General features: G+C 33.5%; 1 protein-coding gene across 1 annotated transcript in view; it reads right to left on the bottom strand.

Moving 5' to 3' along the window:
* The window catches only part of LOC128984777 (fat-like cadherin-related tumor suppressor homolog), a 308,237-nt gene extending 295,469 nt beyond the window's left edge, over nucleotides 1–12,768 (bottom strand). The window contains exon 1 of the mRNA XM_054404145.1: nucleotides 12,743–12,768. The gene's annotated coding sequence lies outside the window, so the exon portion shown is untranslated. The remainder of the gene's footprint in view (nucleotides 1–12,742) is intronic.
* Nucleotides 12,769–13,072: the final 304 nt, after the last annotated feature.

Raw genomic sequence — 13,072 nt, 5'->3', positions numbered from 1 at the left:
ATTTGTCGTACTTGTTTACATTGAAATGTCATAAATATTGTGAGTTTTCACATCTGCTATGGTTACCACTAAATTTAATTTTGAAAACCTCATCTCAAAACGTTGGACATCCACGGGGCACGAAGAGAGATGAGGGAAGTGAATAAGGCTTAGGACATTCCTAGTTTTGGACCATCTTTGTGCTTAATTTCAGCTAAATCTGTTTGGTATTTTAGTCGTGACAGCTGCACAGACATACAGACATACATACACCACATCAATTTTATTTATTAGTATAGATAGATAAATTTAAACGTTTAGAAGTTTTAAAGTTGTTTAAGGATTCGCGATTAAACTACTGGACCGATTGAGTTGAAATTTTGCAGGAATATAACTACTAAACCACAAATAGACATAGGATTATTTTAATTTTAAAAATGTGCTAGGACTCACTGACTACTAAATTTACCATGACATTCTTATGAATGTACTTGAAGCAACAAAAAAGGGTTGCAAAACATTTCATGGAACTGATTCGATAAATAAAGTTTTAAAAGTTTTTCGTACAAAAAACTATGATTGAGATAACACAGTAATAAAACAAAGTCAAAATAATCTAAAGAACTTGTATGAACGCCTAGGAATTGCAGGACTATGTGTGCTTTGTGGTGAGAGTAACCACATGGCAAAATCGTGCAAACGGGAAGTTGACACCCTATTTTGCAGTCTATGCCATAAACGTGGTCATATATCGAAGGTTTGTATATCAAGTTTGACAAAATCAAATCATCGCAAGGTAAATGCAATATCTCAAGAATACATAGAATAAGATGAATATATCAGGCCTGAAGATGAAACGGATCTTAACTTTTCTATTGGAAGAATTGTTTCTGTCTTTGTAACGACCACTACTTCACCAACGGTGAAATTCACGACAACACTGAACATTGAAACTGGTAAGATTATATTTGAAATCGACACTGGGAGTCCAGTAACTATAATTACTTGCAAAGACCTTCAACAAGTTTGTCCCAACAGAACTCTTCAGCCAACATCGACTACTTTTAAAACAGTTACCGGTGAAATCTTTAAACCTCTGGGTGTCAGCAAAGTTGAGGTATGGCACAAAAAAATCTACTAACCTGAACTTGTTTGTTGTTTATAACATTGTTAATCCATTGGTCAAGATTGGTTGCAAAAGCTGAAAATTCCCTTGGATTCTCAATTATCCACTAATAAATTAACCGCTTTAAATGGCTCTTATTATTAAATTCAGTTTTGTTTAAACATTTTAAAGAATCCCTTTTATTACTTTTAAAAGTGAAATATTTTTAGTAGACAGGGACTCTGATCATAGGATGGTTAGATACGGTGTTAGGAATTGTAAACGTAGCTGTCAAAAACCTCACCTCAAAACGTTGGACATCCACGGGGCACGAAGAGAGATGAGGGAAGTGAATAAGACTTAGGACATTCCAAGTTTTGGACCATCTTTGTATTTAATTTCAGCTATATTTGTTTGGTATTTTAGCACAGACATACATACACCACCTCAATTTTATATAATAGTATAGATAGATAAATTTTAACGTTTAGAAGTTTTAAAGTTGTTTAAAAATTCATGATTAAACTACTGGACCGATTCAGTTGAAATTTTTCAGGAATATAACTACTATACCACAAATTAAGAGAATGTTTGATAATGAGCTAAAGGTAAAGAGGCTTGACTATTGTCGATGAATCAAGGTAAAAGACAATTTATCTCATGTTTATATATTCTATTTAGATCTATTGACTTTAAATGACAGGTTTTTAAAGTAAGTACACGTTTGAATAGGATTATTTTTCAAACTAAATCATAAAGTTACAGTGCTTTCAAACACGTCAGCGCCACTTATAACATACCGTAAAAAGAAATATAAAATCCTTACTTAAAAAAAAATAATAATAATTTTACCAAATTAAAAATTTTACATGATTAACAACCTCAGAATCTGTAGCATAAGTTTAAATCGTGCAGAAACTATGTATACAGTGAACGGAACATAAGCTCAAAATTGCTCTACATTCTTGCCCAATAAAACCAAGTTTGCCCAAGTTTATCGGTGTATAATGTATTCTAAGGGCATGTTTCAACCAAGAACATAACAGGGCCATCTTGAGATCAACTACCACTCCGCCCCAACTTTACAGCACCTATAAAACTTGCTTTTAAAACTTTTGAAAGTCGAGTGCTTTAAAATGAATTTTAGAGGAACTTCACTCACAATAATTTAAAATTCCATATCCCACACACAATGTAATCGTCATTGAAAAAAGTGGAATAGTTTTGTTAAATTTGAGGTTCTTTTATTGACACCTTTTCCTCAGTCACATCTGCAAAGGAAAATTTATTACTCCAACTAGTTAATTGAACTGAAAATGTTTTCTAAATGTTTTCAATCGTTATCCTATGCTGTTGTAAATGTTTCGAGTTTACATCAAATTCGTTCCAACTGCATAGCCAATAAAATTATTTCTTAAGTTATTTTTGTTTTATTTGTTTTATATCAACGTTTTTCATTGAGATAATAATTCAATTCTTATTATAAAATTTACTTGGTTAGACTTTACCTAAGTGTTTAGAGTGCTGATCGCCTTCAAATCTGAAGGTCGCCGGTTCCATCCATTTATAAGATGATTTTCAGGTCCCAAATGCCTTTTTGTAATTGATCTACGAATGCAAAAATCGATGGAACAAAAGGTTGACCTTACATAGTAACAATATCTGGAGACGAACCCTTACAAAGATGTAAAATTGGTAATAGATAAATAAGATCTACATGAAGTAAATGACGTTGCCACTAAACGCAATTTGAATATACACAATTTAAATTTAAGCCATTATGTAATTGGACACAATTTCGTCCAACCTTCGACAAAGCTATTTCAATGTACATTATTTACTATGTAAGGTGTTGTGAAAGGGCCAGGCAAGCACGGCATAACTCACACAAACTGCTTGTCCCTTGTACGGGGAACACCGAGCAAAGCTGACTTAGGCCGATCAATATCGAATGTTTAAATTAGGGCTGTTAGCTTCGCATCGAAAATACTCTTTTGGTAATACTTGTTTTAAAATCCATTAGGTTATTGAAGCTACATTTATTTTTACGAAATACTAGGAGAAACTTTGTATTTGTAAGTGAATTCTGAAACATGCTAGTTGTGGTGGATTTTCCAGTCGAACAGTTTTAGTCTTTGCATTATTGATACAACTATTCTCTGGTCCAACAAATCTAAAACACAAAATTTATTTAAGGTAAACCCAGCTTAGGGTGATTTAATGCTATTAAAACAAAAACCTTTTATTAAATAGTGAATCCGAATTTATAAAACAGTGAACTTATCTGTAATCTTTTCATTTTTCATAAATTAAAATGTTGTCTAAAATTACGATTACGACGGCAAACTAAGAGCTCTGGTGACTGGGGTGGTTTTAGCCACCCAGCTGGCATTAGAATAATAAGCCAATCATCGGTGTCATGTAAGAGACACGACTCTCGGCTTTTAAAAGAACAAGGACTACAAATTTATACAGGTGTTGAAAATGTCTGGAACCAGCATTATATCTGGTGAGTGGTTAAAGAAATACAACTGATATTTTGTGTACGGATATACTATGGTTTTACCTATCTTTTGGTGCCTTATGACATTTTTTACCACTTATAGGGAACGTCCTGTGGAGGATGCAGTAAAAAGTTTTAATGGAAGGCTATAGTAAATGATACATCGTTTTAAAGGCCATTTTATTCTGAGTACGGAGCCACAAGTTTCATCTCAAAAGGACCACCCTAGCGAAAATGGTGACTGTTTGAAGTTTTTGAAAATAATTGAATTTTAAATTTCAAACAGTCGCCATTTTTGCTAGGGTGGTCCTTTTGAGATGAAACTTGTGGCTCCTTACTCAGAAAAAAATGGCCTTTAAAATGATGTATCATTTACCATAGGCTTCCATTAAAACTTTTTACTGCATCCTCCACAGGACGTTCCCTATAAGTGGGTTTTTAAATTTCAAACAGTCGCCATTTTTGCTAGAATGGTCCTTTTGAGATGAAACTTGTGGTTCCTTACTCAGAAAAAAATCGCCTTTAAAATGATGTATCATTTACCATAGGGCTTCCATTAAAACTTTTTACTGCATCCTCTACGGGACGTTCCCTATAAGTGGTAAAAAATGTCATAAGGCACCAAAAGATAGGTAAAACCATAGTATATCCGTATACAAAATATCAGTTGTTTTTCTTTAACCACTCACCAGATATAATGTTGGTTCCAGACATTTTCAACACCCTGTATATTTTCTTAGTTATCAAAAGTCGATTGAGGGTAGTCTTCTATGAGATACTCAAAAATTACTACGAGTATCAACTGATGAAAATGTATCATTGTCGAATAACAAAGCTTTAAATCGTAAAAAAGATCATTTTAAATGAACAACTGACTTATTTATCTTCTTCTTTCTTCTATCTTTTGATTTGAAGCCAATTTTGTTTTTAATTTTGATTCAGTTCAAATCGTTAAACATTTTTTTCTTCATGTTGTATGTTGTTTTTTCTGAAGCACTGAGAAATAATATATATGAGGTTACATTACTTTAATCGCCAAGTGATCCAAATGGAACACTTGGCGATTAAGGTAATGTAATTTCATATATATTATATTTTTTCTGTACAATGTTGGTTATTCGTTAATTAAAACTAGCTGTTACCCACGGGCCTCACCCCGTTTGACTTAATAAATCTTAATAAAACTATTGATTGGTTAAGTTAAGCTGAAATAAACGAAACAAAATACAGTAATAAGCAAAATAATCATACCTGATTTTAATAAGGTAATAAATTAAAAGAATAACATACAAATAACTACAGCTGAGCCATTTTCAACGTAAGGTATATGGAAAAATCCCTTTGGAAAGCAATTACGACCTTAAAGTGTAATTTATGAAACAATGGATAGTTTCGAGCGAGGTTTCTCGTCATGACGAACATTTTAAGTATATGGTTTATAGGGTGTGACTTTTTCTCAAAATCAAAGAGTTTATTTAAATGTTCATGGGTACTTTGGGCTTTATATACAGACTGTCCCAAAAGTCCCGGACCGGTTTAATATTTTCTAAACGACAACAGATAAATCAATAAGATTTGGTACATCAACACTACACCTAAAAATCTACTTTTTTATGGAAATATAAATTTTCTGTCACATCATGGGGACGTCCCGCTATGAGTCAGAAGGAAATCTTAAATAGAAGCATAGGTTGACATGTACATCAAATTAAAGGTCTTTACTAGCAGAATATAATGCTGCAAATTTGAACTCAAACGGACAACCAAGTCAAGAATGACAGTGGTTCAAAGATTCATTTAATTTGCATTTGGGGGCATAGCCCTAGGAATCGAAAAAAAAATTTTAACGTAAGCATAGGTCGATATGCACATCAAATTAAAGGTCTTCACTAGTAGATTACAATGCCGTAAATTCAAGCTCAAAAGAACGCCTGAGTAAAAAATGGCAGTCGTTCAAAGATTTAAAATGGCAGGTTCAAAAATTCTTTGAACGGCCGCCATTTTGTAACGGGTGATCCTTTCGAGGCGCGGTTTCCGGCATTGAACTCTGCTAGCTAAGCCCTTTAAACTGATGTGCATATTGACCTATGCTCCTTTTTAAGATTTCCTTCTGACTCCTCGTGGGACGTCCCCATGATATGACAGAAAATTGATAGTTCCTTAAAAAAGTAGATTTTTAAGTGTGGTGTTGATGTGCAAAATCTATTGTTTTATCTGTTGTCGTTTAGAAAATATTAAACCGGTCCGGGACTTTTGGGACAGTCTGTATATATGGATGAGTATTCAAATGAATTAAAGAACTTTGCCAGATGTTCTATGATATTTAATAGCAAAGTTTACCCACAGGGTTCAGCACTAGTAATTTTATTGCATTTATGACAGGTAATTTTAACCAAGCAACAAAAAAGCTGTGAAACACAATGAGAACTGTCAAATTAGGATTTTTTACAGTTACGTTTATGTTCTAAATTTAATAAATAATTTGTGATATTGTGCAAATGTTTAATCATTTACTTTTTTCCATTGTTTGGGTGCAGTGGTAGAACATTATGGCTCTGGTAGATGATTTATACCACGTCCTCCCCCATTGCAAACGCAGAGAACAAGTATAACTGCAATAAACATTTTATACTTATACGCCAACTCCTTAGGAAGGACAGGTACTCTGCTAGTTCGTAAATAAAAATTACCTTACAGTATACGTGTTTTATTTTTAATTATTGTTAATCTTTGAAATACAAACTTTCTTTAACCAAAACCAATATTATTTTCGCGCTCACAAAGTTGAATGATTATGGATGTAATGTATAGTTTGGAATATGTAGCACTTGACAATCAAGCAGACTTGACATAGATTGTTGCTTTGGAAACCAAATCAGAACAGAACAAGTGATTAGGGACTTCCAGAGATTGTTCAAGTAGAACCGATAACTTCAACACTGACTACAATATTCCAAGGAACTCGACGTGTAATTTACACACATATGGAATATAGATCAAATTAAATTAGTCAGTCAATTATTTTACTACTTGTCTCAAAATTAAGAAGATTAAACTAAAAAAAAAAGATTCAAAGAAAATATTCAACCTATGCTTGCGATTTACAAGGAATGTTTCAAGGATTTATAATCAATTAAATTAATAAATTAAGAACCACTTAAATTAAATGTATTATTTTTCATAGTATACAATATAGGTATGAAACCATACATCCTTTCAGGGGTTTTGTACAAATTAAATGATACTGCAAATACTACACACGAAAAAAAAATTGTAAATTTTTCAGGTAAATATAGTTGTACAAATACGTATTTGAAAACAAATAATTTAAAAATAATTAAATCATTTAGCATTTTTGTAGATATAGCTTTTTAAACGTAATCGGAACATTTTAGAATCTCATATATCTTTGTTCAGGCTAAATAGGTTATCTTGTAAGAGCAAATTTCATTCCTCGTTACCTACAGTAGAAACAATTATTTTCAGCGTATTTTATAAATAAATTTAAAATTAAGTTGGAAAACCAATAAATTAGACAAATTTAAAACGATAAAAGTCAGTTGTAACTTTAAACAAGGGCGCGATACATACAGCTTGCAAATAGCTCCAGACGTTTTGCTACTTGTTCAATATTTACACAACTATCAATCACTCTGATGGAAGCTATAAGTTACAACCTAGCAGTCATGTGATGTAAATACCCAAGAATGTTCCAGCAGCATTACACGTCGCTCACTTATCAATGTTTACACAACTATCAGTCACTCTGATGGAAGCTATAAGTTATATCCTAGCAGTCATGTGATGTAAATACCCAGAATGTTCCAGCAGCATTACACGTCACTCACTTATCAATGTTTACACAACTATCAGTCACTCTGATGGAAGCTATAAGTTACAACCTAGCAGTCATGTGATGTAAATACCCAAGAATGTTCCAGCAGCATTACACGTCGCTCACTTATCAATGTTTACACAACTATCAGTCACTCTGATGGAAGCTATAAGTTACAACCTAGCAGTCATGTGATGCAAATACCCAAGAATGTTCCAGCAGCATAACACGTCACTCACTTATCAATATTTACACAACTATCAATCTATATCAAGCTATAAGTTATATCCTAGCAGTCATGTGATGTAAATACCCAGAATGTTCCAGCAGCATTACACGTCACTCACTTATCAATGTTTAAACAACTATCAGTCACTCTGATGGAAGCTATAAGTTATATCCTAGCAGTCATGTGATGTAAATACCCAGAATGTTCCAGCAGCATTACACGTCACTCACTTATCAATGTTTACACAACTATCAGTCACTCTGATGGAAGCTATAAGTTACAACCTAGCAGTCATGTGATGCAAATACCCAGAATGTTCCAGCAGCATTACACGTCGCTCACTTATCAATGTTTACACAACTATCAGTCACTCTGATGGAAGCTATAAGTTACAACCTAGCAGTCATGTGATGCAAATACCCAAGAATGTTCCAGCAGCATAACACGTCACTCACTTATCAATATTTACACAACTATCAATCACTCTGATGGAAGCTATAAGTTACAACCTAGCAGTCATGTGATGTAAATACCCAAGAATGTTCCAGCAGCATTACACGTCGCTCACTTATCAATGTTTACACAGCTATCAGTCACTCTGATGGAAGCTATAAGTTACAACCTAGCAGTCATGTGATGCAAATACCCAGAATGTTCCAGCAGCATTACACGTCGCTCACTTATCAATGTTTACACAACTATCAGTCACTCTGATGGAAGCTATAAGTTATATCCTAGCAGTCATGTGATGTAAATACCCAGAATGTTCCAGCAGCATTACACGTCACTCACTTATCAATGTTTACACAACTATCAGTCACTCTGATGGAAGCTATAAGTTATATCCTAGCAGTCATGTGATGTAAATACCCAAGAATGTTCCAGCAGCATTACACGTCACTCACTTATCAATGTTTACACAACTATCAGTCACTCTGATGGAAGCTATAAGTTACAACCTAGCAGTCATGTGATGTAAATACCCAAGAATGTTCCAGCAGCATTAGACGTCGATAACTTATCAATGTTTACACAACTATCAGTCACTCTGATGGAAGCTATAAGTTACAACCTAGCAGTCATGTGATGTAAATACCCAAGAATGTTCCAGCAGCATTACACGTCGCTCACTTATCAATGTTTACACAACTATCAGTCACTCTGATGGAAGCTATAAGTTACAACCTAGCAGTCATGTGATGTAAATACCCTAGAATGTTCCAGCAGCATTACACGTCACTCACTTATCAATGTTTACACAACTATCAATCACTCTGATGGAAGCTATAAGTTACATCCTAGCAGTCATGTTATGTAAATACCCAAGAATGTTCCACCAGAATTACACGTCGCTCACTTATCAATGTTTACACAACTATCAGTCACTCTGATGGAAGCTATAAGTTACATCCTAGCAGTCATGTAATGTAAATACCCAAGAATGTTCCACCAGAATTACACGTCGCTCACTTATCAATGTTTACACAACTATCAGTCACTCTGATGGAAGCTACAAGTTACAACCTAGCAGTCATGTGATGTAAATACCCAAGAATGTTCCAGCAACATTACACGTCGCTCACTTATCAATGTTTACACAACTATCAGTCACTCTGATGGAAGCTATAAGTTACAACCTAGCAGTCATGTGATAGAAATGCCCAAGAATGTACCAGCAGCATAACACGTCGCTCACTTATCAATGTTTACACAGCTATCGGTCACTCTGATGGAAGCTATAAGTTACAACCTAGCAGTCATGTGATGTAAATACCCAAGAATGTTCCAGCAGCATTACACGATGCTCACTTATCAATGTTTACACAACTATCGGTCACTCTGATGAAAGCTATAAGTTACAACCTTGCAGTCATGTGATGTAAATACCCAAGAATGTTCCAGCAGCATTACACGTCGCTCTCTTATCAATGTTTACACAGCTATCGGTCACTCTGATGGAAGCTATAAGTTACAACCTAGCAGTCATGTGATGTAAATACCTAAGAATGTTCCAGCAGCATTACACGTCGCTCACTTATCAATGTTTACACAGCTATCGGTCACTCTGATGGAAGCTATAAGTTACAACCTAGCAGTCATGTGATGTAAATACCCAAGAATGTTCCAGCAGCATTACACGTCGCTCACTTATCAATGTTTACACAGCTATCGGTCACTCTGATGGAAGCTATAAGTTACAACCTAGCAGTCATGTGATATAAATACACAAGAATGGTCCAGCAGCATTACACGTCGCTCACTTATCAATGTTTACACAACTATCAGTCACTCTGATGGAAGCTATAAGTTACATCCTAGCAGTCATGTGATATAAATACACAAGAATGGTCCAGCAGCATTACACGATGCTCACTTATCAATGTTTACACAACTATCAGTCACGCTGATGGAAGCTATAAGTTACAGCCTAGCAGTCATGTGATGTAAATACCCAAGAATATTCCAGCAGCATTACACGATGCTCACTTATCAATGTTTACACAACTATCAGTCACTCTGATGGAAGCTATAGTTAAGCCATAGTAAAAACCTAACAGTTATCGTGTAAAAATACCTCAAAACCGATCCAAAAGTTTTTTGAGAATTCATCTTTTTAATCAGTTTCAAATATCAGTGTCATCAGTCATTTGTGGTAGGAGTTAGATAGTGCAACTCAAGTTCAATCTTCATATGAGAATAAATAAATAAATTAGTTAAATTTCCGTTGGCAAACTAATTTTGGTCTATCGTTGTTTATCTAGAGATAAAATGTCATACTGTTTTTACTTACCATATAAATTCGAAATCTAAATTCGAAATCTATTCTAAATCTAATAATAATATTGTAAAAAGTAACAATTTCTCAAAATTTTTGGCAGTAAATGTCGTGAAAATTATTTATATTTGAAATCCTCCTGAATTTAAACGAAAAACAACTTGGAAATTGGACCGGAAGCGAGACATAAACAACAACAACTCTTTCCTCTATAAATACATTTCTGCTATTAATCCACACTTAATTTTAGCTCACACAGTTTTTAAAATATAGGTACCAAGGGCACGATATAATTAATATATTTAGCTTTTAATCTTCCGACAAGTTGATAGATTAAATTGTATTTTTGTATTTGAAATAAATTGAACAGCGTTATTAGTGTTTTGGATGTAATCATGATTGGCGATTATAACTAAATACAAATTTAATTACTCCGATATTAATTTTTTGATTTGACTCTCGAGTCTGAATATAAAACTAGCCAAATTGGAATCCTTTATTTGTTATTATCAAAATGGCGTAGTTCATACAACATAAGTGAGATACATTTTTGAAAATCTGTTTAACGAGACTATTCACAAACCGGTTACTGTCCATACTGGAAAACATAAAGTCCTTGTAAAAGGATAAAGTAAGGAGTGTGAGCTGGTACATTACAAGGTTGAATTTATATGATAGAAAGTAGTGGCAGGGACCAGGATTCGAACCCACGACATCGCTGCCTTGGGTCCAAAGTCCGTTCTACTACCGACTGTTTCACCCCAAAGCCCAAGATTTACTAATTCATATATTAATAGAAAACGCATTTTAAAAGTTATTTATTCGTGTTTTATTGTTAAATAAGTTGTCTTTGTGCTTTTTGTATTAATTTAAATGTCTTTGTTTCAAATAGTCTTTAATTCTCAACACATGACAATATGATCTTTATTGTTGCATTCATTCATCGCGAATCCCCTCCAATACAAACATGAAGTAAGCCAAACCTCTTTTTTTAAATAAAAACCCTGATTTTTCCTATCTCATATTTAATCACACCATATAGTTATCATTTCTATTTCTTTTTATATCGATAAGTACAACCTTTACGTAAAAAAAATAATAAAAATAACGTAGTATAGAGTCCACTATACTCACTCAAGACTTAAGTATATAAGATATTATTCTTATGTCTAACAAGGATGTTGATTAGATGTCAAAAATGTTCGTTTAAACTGTATATTCTCTAAGAGAAATAATTCAACTACTTTTAAATTAAATTAGCATTGTATGAACAGCTGTTTCTAGGTCAATGTACATAGTAAGTATGTATAGAACATTGATGAGTACTAACAAAGACCACAAACATGTATATTTACTACAAATTGTTGAATTAAAACTGACATTAACATAACAGATTACATTCAAATGGCAGTTTAAATATGGAATTGCAACACTTATACACGCTCAAAGTTTAAAAAGTAAGCACACTATTTATTGGTTCGTAGATGGCAGCACCTGGCAAAGTTGGCAAGATCAAATGTTGATGTTTACTTTTATGGCGTTATGGTTCATGTTCGACTTTGTTTTGGTGTAAAGTCGTTATTTATGGCCCATTAGGTACATTGTGTTTACCTTTGTACCGTTTAGTTTTTAGATATTATAAACAAATTGACAACCTACCAACGTTTATTGGTATATTTATTTACTACAGTTGTTCAAGGGATTTAATGCTCCTACTCAATTACCCCACTATACTTAGAGGTAGATTTCACTAATAGGGCTTAAAGGTTGCCTCTTATACGCGCGAGAAATAATAACTTTCATACATTTTAAATGAGCGAGGGTCAAAGAGCTTAACTATATTTTTCGTCATACTGCACATACATTTTTATGTAAAAATTAGTTCTCAAAGTGGTTTACTTATACATTGGTTGGAATACGAATATGTAATAATATTGTTATTTAGAATTATCACTCCGCCAGCACAATACAAAATTCGTATTTAATTATTCAAATCACTTTACATTAACTTTCTGGACGCCAAATTTGTATAACAATACTGTACAATAAAGTAGTTGTTAATCGAGATTTTTTTATTCGGGAAAATCAGTAGACGAAATTTAAACATGTAAAAAAGCCCATCTGAAGTGCTGGTTCCAGCTCGTTTTCGCTTTGGAGGAAAAACACCACATTAACCACGCGACCTATGTCTTCAAACCAGCCGTTTTCTGCTTAGAAAGGTTATAATGTGTAAAAGACGCATATTTATTCCTTTTAGGCTATAATTAGTTTAATTACATAAAATCGTGTTATGTGCTCAATGAAAATATTCCTACCTTATGATGACATGCGGTTGAGTATAAGTTGCTTCTGCCCTGAAACAAAATCATAATTAAAACGTTAATTTTTACTCACAGAACCAGAAAGTTTTACCACACTTAAAAGTGAATACTTGACATCCATCTAAAAACTATTAGTTCAAACAAAAATATGACATACGTATGCCTATAGTGTTCAAAAATTTTATACTTGTACAGTAAACATTTACAAAATGATAAATAATGTATATAAGGTATTACTACGTCGATCGATTTCGAACAGTCGTAGACCCAATCGAAAACCAGAAAATAATTTGACGAAAGATTATTATGTATTTCCTAAAAAAT

This window comes from Macrosteles quadrilineatus, unplaced genomic scaffold, assembly GCF_028750875.1.
Source record: "Macrosteles quadrilineatus isolate MER2022 unplaced genomic scaffold, UCM_ALF_1.0 Scaffold_2__2_contigs__length_208266976, whole genome shotgun sequence".
Classification (NCBI taxonomy): domain Eukaryota; kingdom Metazoa; phylum Arthropoda; class Insecta; order Hemiptera; family Cicadellidae; genus Macrosteles; species Macrosteles quadrilineatus.
This window is presented reverse-complemented; position numbering and strand designations above follow the sequence as displayed.